We start from the raw sequence: 10541 nt of genomic DNA, 5'->3' as shown, positions 1-10541 counted from the left end.
CCATCAATAAACTCCTTAAGAAAAAGTCTCCAGGTCCAAATGGATCTACAAGTGAATTCTATCAAGCATTTAAGGAATAATTAATTCCTGTTCTACATAAACTATTTTAAAAAATAGGAGTTCTCAGACTCCTTTTATGACACCAACATGGTGTTGATACCCAAACCAGGAAGACCAAAACAGACAAAGAAGGTTTTCATGATTCTGTTTTGGTCTCAGAATATTCAGCAGTGCTGACTCTTTTTGAGCACGGAGTGACATGTTTAAAAATAAGGAATGTATAATATATTTTTGACCAATTCTCCACAATAATCTTTCCAAAAGCAGTCTGACTCTGAGAGTACTAACAAGTGAAAGTTGTTATAGTGGCAGTTCAGTTATCAATTCCTTAAATATAAATGACAGACAGATTATCAGAAATAATTGATATCTGTAAATTTTTGTGTTACAAATAACTAGTATGAAGATGTGATTATTTTGATAAGGACTGAGATGGAACTATGAAGGAGCATTCTTTTTGACAAGAAGTCTATCATTATCATTATTGAATATCTATTATTGAATGGCTCTTCAAAATGGACACAGATTATTGACCAATGATTTTTTGTCACTTTCTAGGGAAAAAATCATCTGCCTTTGGTTCTTATACTAAGTAACTTGCATGTGCTACTCTTTTATACCCTTCAACATCATAATCAATTTCAGGACACCATGCATAATTTTTAGTCAATGCTTTCATGTGAACAGTTCCCAGATGTAGTTTATATGGTAGAGCCAAGATAGTATGATGAATACCTTATGGAATAGCAACCTGATGTCTCCATTAAAAAAAAAAAAACAACAAAAAACACCTATCTTTTAAGAACAGATAACTCAAGTTGACAGCTTATGAATAACTTCAATTCATATCAATCTCAATGCCAAACAGGTGAAGAGGATCCACTGGACAGGTAGATAGTTTTGTTTCAACACTTATTTCTAAAGATCATGGAATGCCAGTCATGAAAACCTTCAGTGCTAGCCATGGCTTGATTATTTGACATTGTCAACTTAAATTAAGTTTGCAATCTACTGAACTCTTCCATTTTAAAATCCTGAATTATTATATAGCCACTCATTCTCCATTCTGTACTTAGGCAATTGAACTCAAGTATAGATTCTAAAATTTAAAGAGGAGCAGGAAGTATTAATAAATTATTCCATTTATTTTTCCAGACAGTGAGTACTTCAGTACTCAAAATGAGCTAGCTCTTAATGAAAATAAGGTGTAGTGGCTACAATTTGGGCCTTTGAGTCAGAAAGATCTGGATTTAATTCTTTCCTCTGACAAATATTGTAAATGTTCATAATTGGCACTTAATTAGAGCTATATTCTAATATTTAGTAATTTTCTTACATTCTTCCTTTCTAAGACTATGAGAGGATTAGCTATTGAAGACAATAGAAAGAGCACTGAATTTGGAGTCAGCAGACCTGGATTCAAATGTTCCTCTGACACTTATTACAACATTAATTAATTAATTAATTAATTAATTAATTAATTAATCTTCATTAGTTCATTCTCTAGACCATAAATCTGCATCTGTAAATTGAAAGTATTGAATTAAACAAAGTCCCTTCTAGGTCTGAATCTATGATCCATGATAGTAATTTGGAGACAAACCCCCAGATTAATTTTTCTCATGCACAAATTCTATTCTATCTCTATTCTGCTCCAGATTTGTCTCTCTGCAGTTTTCATCCATCATTCCTGCTTCTTTCCTCCAGGCCATGTAGAAAAAGTTTAATCCCTTTTCCATATGACATCCTTCAAAACAACTCTCATCTTCCCTTTTAAGTCTTATCTTATGGCTAAAGATCCCAGTTTCTTCAACTTATCCTATATTCCACCCCCCACATCCTATTTGCTCTCCTTTAGACATGCTTTAGTTTGTCAATGTCCTTCCTAAAATTGACTCAGAATTTAATACAATACTCTAGATGTGATCTCACCAAAGCATAATATTTCTCTCATTCTAGACATCTGTCCTAATTCTGCCTCACATTAAGCTGACTTTTTTCATACACCTCCTTGGTCTCACTGTCAACTTAAATTGTTTGTAATCCACTGAACTCCATTTTTAAAATCTGAATTGTTATATAGCTACCCATCCTCCATTCTGCACTTAGGCAACTGAACTCAAGAATAGGACTTCATTTTTATTACTATGAAAATTAATCTTAACCTCTATCTACCACTCCATTCTGTTAATGTTTTAGTATGCTATATCTGTGCTATCTGCACATTGATTAAGCATGCTACTGTTGTATTCAACTCAAACACAGATAAAAATATTAAATAGAACAGGAGTTAAAGAAAGTAAATACCTTAGGCTCATAACTAGGGGTCTTCTTCTTAACATGATGCTTTGAGTCTCATCATCCAAGAATTTCCAAATTCATCTAATTACACTGTTATCTAACCCATATCTCTCCATCTTGTCCCTAAGGATATCATAGAAGAAGTCTTTGTCAATTTTCCTGGTCAAATATAATTGTTAATTTTATTCAGATCCCCTGATCTATTACTCTAGAAACCTTCTCTAAAGAAGAAATAAGATTAATATAGTATAACCTGTTTTTCCAAGTTATTTCCTTGCCAACCAAATTTCTTCAATAAAGAGATTTTCACTCAAGGACCTTGGCAATCACACTGATGATTTTCCCAATGGAGGGACCTAGCTCAGGAAAATCTTTGCCATACTTCAATTCACTCCCTACTCTTCAATCATCTCCTCACCAACTATCCTGTATCCATTTCTCTTCCTGCTCCCCAAGTTCTGGATCAAGGACCTTGATCAAACCCACTTTGCCTTTGTTCCAGAATAGTCTCTATTCTTCTATGACTTCATCTTTCTTGCAAATTTCTGGACCAAAGTTTTCTTCTCTGGCTGTATTCTGCTTTTTATGTTATTTCCTCTTCTAAAATATATGCTCCTTGAGGGAAGAGAAGATCTTTGCTTATTTTTGTATCCTCAGATTTTAGGACAGTGATTCACACTTTAATGTTTTTTACATTCACTCATTCATTCTTAAAGCCATGCTCATTCTTAGTGATCAACATTTCTTAAATTCTAACATCTCTAAAATTAAGTTTTAAGATGTTTTTTTAAGGCAACAAGAGTCAATCCTGAAAGTTTATAACTTAAAGAATCTATCAGTTTTTTATTTTAAAAACTATGAGATTACATTTCCCAGATATTTTCTCCTATTCTCCATAGTTTAAATAACTCATAGTATTTACATTTGGCTTTTCTTTTTTCATTTCTTTCATTTTTTTCACTATTCTTGTCATTCATCTTGATCCCTTAATTTGAAATCACTGAAGGCAACTCAATTTCAACATAACTTTTAGTACAAGTAGGGAAGGCATAGTACTGCTCTATTTCCTAACACCCTTAGATCCATGAAGACTTCTAGCATTTTTTTCTAGCTACTATTTACTAGTAGCAAAGCCTCTGGTCTCCTTCCTGTCCCTTTGCACAGTGACTGATAGCCATGAGTATTTTGCAACCAAGGACATACTACATTCTCATATGGAAAAGAAGCAATTTGAATTCCTCATAAATTAAAAGGCTATCAAATAGTAAAATTCTCCCTTGTTAAGAGCTCTTCCTGAATCCAAATAGGCAGTCAAGAGGGTACACAGAGTGACTAAAAAGTTTTAATGAAATTTTAATTTTTATAGGTTAAAATTTACTAAGTCATTTTAAATGTCTTATATTTCTTGACAATATTGTGTTTTATGGGAGAGTTCATTCCATTCACATTCACAATTATGGTTTCTAACTCTGTATTTCCCTCCATCATATTGTTCCCTATTTATACTTTTTTCTTTACTTTTACATATCCATCCTCAGCAGTATTTTGCTTTTGACCACCATCTCTTTCAATCTACCCCTCTCTTCTCTAAGTCTCCCTTCTTCTTTCTCTTTTCCCTCTCATATATCTACCAACCTTTCTATCAGTCCCTCCTACCCCTTTCTTTCTCCTTTCCTCTCCTACTTCCCTATAAATAAGATAAATTTCTAAACTCATTTGGGAGTGTATAATATTCCCTCTTGGAGCCAAATTTGTTGAGAATAAAATTCAATCAATGCTCATATCTTTCTTACTTTCCCTCTACTATAATGTCATTTGTGCCATTTAATGTGATGTGATTTACTCTCTTCTGCCTCTTTCTTCTCACAGTAAAATGCTTTTTTTCTCATGTATTAATTGTGTTTTTTATATTATCACATCATAAATGAACTTATACCTAAAGCCTTCATCTAAGTATACTCATTTAAACTATCTAAATACAAATACAACTCTCAAAGGTTACAAATATTATCTTCCTGTATATGGGATGTAAACAATTTAGTCTGATTGAGTAACATTTTTTGTTTCTGTTTATATTTTTATGCCTTTTTTGATTCCTGTATTTGACCATTGAATTTTCTGGTCTTTTTTCCCCAGGAAGGTTTAAAAGTTCCCTATTTAATTTAATCACCATCTTTCCCCCCTGAAAAAATATACTGAATTTTCCAAGGTAGTTGATTCTTTACTGTAATTCAAGTTCCTTTTCCCTCTAGAATATCATATTCTAGGCCATCCAATACTTTAATGCTCACGTTGCTAAGTCCTGCATAATTTTGACTGTGTTGCTTTAGTATTTAAATCATTTCTTTTTTGGCTACTTGCAGAATTTTCTCCTTTAGCTGATAGTTCTGAAATTTGGGTACAATATTCCTTAGAGTTTTTATTTGGAATGTCTTTCTTGAGGTGATCAGTGGATTCATTCCAAGACTATTTTACCTCCTTGTTTTAGGAGATTAGGGCAGTTTTCTTTCATAATTTTCTGAAAGATATTGACCAGGCTCTTTTTTGATCGTGACTTTCAGGTAGATCAATACTTCATAAATTATCTCTCCTCAATCTTCTTTCCAGGTCAATCATTTTTCTCTTGAAATTTTCTACATTTTCTTTTCTTTTCCCCATCTTTTGAATTTGTTGTTGGATTCTTGATATATTATAGAGTCATTAGTTTCCACTTGCTCAATTCTAATTTTTAAGGATTTATTTTCTTTAGTTAGCTTTTGTATCTCCTCTTCCATTTGGTCAACTCTACTTTTAAAGGCATTTTCTTCAGTCAATTTTTGTAGTTTCTTTTCCAATGTTTTATAATTCTCAAATGTTTCTCATTTCTTTTTCCAATTGTTTTCCTGCCTCTTTTATTTGGTTTTTAAAAACCTTTTTTAGCTCTTACAAGAGAAATTTTTGGACTTGAGTCAAATTCATAATCCCCTTTGAGGCTTCACATGCAGGCATTTTGCAACTGTTTTCCTTTTGTGAGATGCTGTTTTGATCTTCCCTGTTGCCATAGTAGCTTTCTCTGTTAGGGCTCTTTTGGGGGGGGGGTTGGCTTATTTAAAAAATTGGGTTCTGTTCCTGGGGCACAGAGGGAATATATCTAAGTTTATTTGTGCTTGGGGCCATTCATCTAGTTACTGACTTTCTGCACTGGGGCTTCAGGTTCTGGTGACCTGCTTCCTGCATTAGGAAAGACTGGACTAGTCCTGCCTTTTGCACTGTTTTTAGGGTGCTCATAGTATGCCTTCTTCATTGAGACTGGGGCCCTCACTGCTGGCCTATTGTACCTTTGGCTTGTTGAGCCAGGACCTAGCTGCCTCAGTTATTGATCTTCTCTGTGGCTGAGAGTCTTCCCCACTCCCTGTATGGGCTGCACTCCCCTTTTACTCAAGTGAGACTGACTTTTGTTGAAGTCCCTCCAAGAAATCATGAGCTGAAAAATTGTTCAGTCTATATTTTTGTGGATTGTTTCACTCCAGAGTCTGTTTAAAGGCTTAAAGATGTTTCAGGGGGAAACTAGGAAAAGCTCAAGGACCCTCCTAACTTCTCTCCACCATCTTAGTTCCACCCAGAAAATTGATAGAAGAGTGGATTAAAAAACAGAATCCTACAATATGTTGTTTAGAAGAAAAACATTTAAAGAAGAGAGATATACTAAGAATAAAGGTAAAAGGCTGGAGCAGAATACACTATGCTTTCCATAAGATTAAAAAAACAAGTAGGTATAGCAATCCTGATCTCAGACAAAACAAAAGCAAAAATATACCTAATTAAAAAAGGCAAGCAAACTCCATCTTACTTAAAAGGCACCATAGACAATGATTCTTGCCCTTAGTTATCAAAGAAGACCAAAAAGATATCTCTGTGTTTGAGACAAATAGCAACGTGTTCAATTGTGGCTGATCAGAGCAATATGAGCTTGGAATGCTCTATCATGTCAAGCACAAATAGTCCATGTGAATACCTGGATGCTTACTCTAAATTTACATGTCATATTTCCTTTGAACTACTTCAATTTTGCCTTCCTCGTGGAGCACAGCACCTTCTCTGATGAAGGCACATCTTGTTGGGTGATCCTGTGCCAGTTCTCCCACACTGTACAATCAATTCCAAACTTCTTCAGAGGGACCTTCAGGGTGTCCTGGTATCACTTTTTCCTGACTCCCTTGTGAACACTTGCCCTGTTTGAGTTCTTCATAAAATAATCTTTTTTGGCAAGCATACATCTGGCATTATAACAACATGCCCAGTCCATCACAGTTTAATTCTTTGAAGTAATATTGGAAAGCTTTGCAGTTTGGCTCAAGGAAGGACATCAGTGTCTCCTGTCAATTGATCTTAAGAATCTTCCTAAAGCAATTTAAATGGAAGCGATTCAGTTTCCTGACATGACGCTGGTAGACTGCAGGTATACAGCAATGAGTTCTGCACAACAGCTCTGTAGAACTTCAGTTTGGTCAATCTGATACCTCTTCTCTCCTACATCTTTTTTTTAGGTTTTTGCAAGGCAATGGGGTTAAGTGGCTTGCCCAAAGCCACACAGCTAGGTAAGTATTAAGTATATGAGGCTGGATTTGAACTCAGGTACTCCTGACTCCAGGGCCAGTGCTCTATCCACTGCGCACCTAGCCACCCCTCTCCCACATCTACTTTCAGAGCTTCCCAAATGCTATCTCTGGTAATGCATGAGTCAACCTCATTGTCATCGTTTAACTCCCTAGAAAGGATACCGCCAAGTACTCAAAACTCCATTTGCTGTTATTGATGATTCCACAAATGGATGTTGTGGTGCTGCTGATGGAGCACCTGTGTTTTCTTGGTTAATTATTTGACCAAAATTAGCACAAGCAGCAGAGAATCTGAAGCCACACTGATTCTAAGGTTATTGACCATCTTCCAGGTGAAGTATCAGTCTATTGAGAAGGACTCCAGCAAGAGTCTTACCATAAATGACTAAAACAAAAATATCCCTGTGATTGTCACAGAACAATAAGACAGAGATGGATGATGGAGGCCTCCTTAAATTCTTGGGGGATAACCTCCTCATATCATATTAACTGGAAAATTTCAGTCAGATTTTGAATAAGCAATTGGCCTCCATCTTGTCCATCTCAGCTGGACTATAATCAGCACTGGGTGCTTTGCCAGTTGAAAGGTGCCCAGTGACATTCAAAACTTCTTCTTCAGTTGGAAATTCATTTAGGGATTAATGGATTTCAACTTCTGCATTGATTGATGTTAGTCTGTTAAGAAAACTATGGAAGTGTTCAACCCATCTCTTTAGAATCATGTCCTTATCAGTAATCAATGTGGCTCCATTTCCACTGAGTAGTTGATATGCACCATAAGTCTTTGGCCCATTAATGGTCCTCAGGTTATCATAAAAGAACTTTAGTTTGTTACTATCTGCCTAAAATTGAATTTTATCTGCCTTCTTACTGAGCCAAGAGTTCTGATTCTCTCTAAGCTTCACTTGGACTTTACTTTTCATGGAATTAAATGTTACCTTCTTAGAAATGGATGAACTATCCTACTGGTAAACCCTGTGGTGTTCTTGTTTTTCATTTAGCAGCTTCTATTTTTTTCCCCATCATTTTCATCAAACTAGTGTTGATAGCTGTGAGTGTTTGACCCAGATGAACAATGCAGATGAGCAGGTGGTGCAATGGATAGAGAATCAAGCTGGAGTCAGGAAAAAATACAATTAAGTAATATCAATATTAAATATATATGCACCAAATGTTACAGCAATCAGATTCCTAGAGGAGAAGTTAAATAAATTAAAAAAAGAAATAAAAAACAAAATTATACTAGTAGGGATCCTTAACCTTCTTCTCTCAGAATTAGAGAAATTTAACAACAAAATAAATAAATAAGAAAGAAATAAAGAGGGGGAACAGAATAGAAAAGTTAGATATGATAGTCCTCTGGAGAAAATTGAATGGAGATAGAAAGGAATATATCTTTTTTCAGTAATGCATGACACCTTCACAAAAGCTGGCCATGTAATCCTGCCAAATGGCAGAAATTTATTAATTGCATCTTTCTCAAATCATGGTACAATAATAACTACATGTAATAAAGCATAGACAAAATTAATTGCAAACTAAAAAAAAACCTAATTCTTAAGACTGAGTGGATCAAACAACAAATTACAGAAACAATCAATAAATAAAGAGGAATTCAATAAATTGAGTATGCAAATAAAAAACTATAAAAAGAACACATTTATAAATTCTCAGTTAAATGCCAAATCATAAATTCTGAAAATTAAGAAGAAATTGATAAAATGGAAAGTTAAAAAAATTGAATTATTACATAAATCTAAGATTTGATTTTATGAAAAAAAAAACTTTTGGTTAATTTGATTTTAAAAAAAGAAAGAAGAAAACCAAATTACCAATATCAAAAAATGAAAGGGATAAATTCATCACTAATGAGAAGGAAATTAAAGCAATATTTTAAAGCTATTTTTCCCAACTATATCCAAATAAATCTGAAACCTTAAGTGAAATGGTTGAATATTTTCAGAAATACAAATTTCTCATATTATAGAAGAGGAAGAACAATACTTAACCCCATTTCAGAAAGAGAAATTGAACAATCCCTCGATGAACTCCCTAAGAAAAAATATCTTCAGTGTCAATGTATTCACAATTGAATTCTACCAAATATTTAAAGAATGATTACTTCTAATACTATATAAATTATTTTGAAAAAGAAACTGAGTCCTAACAAATTCCTTTTATGACACTACTATGATGCTGATACCTAAGCCAGGAAGAGCAAAAATAGAGAAAAAATATAGACCAATTTCTCTAATGGATATTGACGCAAACATTTTATTAAAAATATAAACAAAGATGTTACATCAAGTTATCACCAGAATAATACACTATGATGAGGTGGGATTTAAACCAGGAATGAAGGGCTGGTTCAGTATTAGAGAAAAAATCAGCATCCTCAATCTTATTGCAAATAAAGCAGAAATTATATGATTATCTCAATAGATACTGAAAAAGCTTTTGGACAATATACAACATCCATTTCTATTAAAAACACTAGAGAACATGGGATTTAATGGATTATTCCTTGAAATTTAAAACCATCAGCAAGCATCATATGCAATGGGGATAAACTAGAAATCTTCCCAAGAATGTCAAGGTGAAGCAAGAGCGCCTGTTAACACCATCTTTATTTAATATTATACTAGAAATATTAGCTTTAGCAATAAAAGAAGAAAAATAAATTAATGGAATTAGGATAAGCAATGTGGGGGGGAACTTTCATTCTTTTCAGATGAAATGATGGAATACCTAGAGAACCCAAAAAAACCTTTTTGAAATAATTAGCAAGTTTAGTCAAGTTGTAGGATATAAAATATCAGCATTTATATACACTACCAACAAAGCCAGCAGAAAGAGAAAGAGAAAGAGAAAGAGAAATTACATTCAAAATAATTGTATACCAAAAAAACATTTGGGAGTCTACCTGCTGAAACAAATCTGGGTACTATATGAATATAATCATGAAACATTTTTCACACAAAGTCGCATTCAAACAATTGGAAAAATATCAGTTGCTCATGGGTAGGCCAATAAAAATGTCAATTTTAACTAAATTAATCTATTTATTCAATGCCTATATCAAAAAAAGCTAGAAAAATAATAAGTATTTTAAAGACAAAATATAAAAAATCAAGGGATTAATGTAAAAAATGCAAAAGAAAGTGGTCTAATCTTACTAGTTTTAAAATTATATGATAAGCAGAAAATTTCAAAACCATTTGGTAATGGTCAAGAAACAGAGTGGGGAATCAGTGGATTAGATTAGTTGTACAAGAGACAGTAGTAAATAACTATACTAACCTATAGCTTGATAAACCCAAGACTCCAACTTCTGGAATAAGAACTCACCATTTTGCTGAAACTTCTAGGAAAACTGAAAAATAGAGTATGGCAGAAACCAGGCATAAATCAACAACTCATATATTATACAAAGGTCAAAATGGGTACATGATTTAGACATAAAGGAGGATGCCACAAATCAACTGGAAGAGCAAAAAATTTTTTACCCATCAGATATGTGGAAAGAAGAACTTATGCCCAAAGAAGAGATAAAGAATATTATGAAATACAGAATGGATAATT

This window comes from Macrotis lagotis, chromosome 3 (genome assembly GCF_037893015.1).
Source record: "Macrotis lagotis isolate mMagLag1 chromosome 3, bilby.v1.9.chrom.fasta, whole genome shotgun sequence".
Lineage (NCBI taxonomy): Eukaryota > Metazoa > Chordata > Mammalia > Peramelemorphia > Peramelidae > Macrotis > Macrotis lagotis.
Note: the sequence above shows the minus strand (reverse complement) of the source record.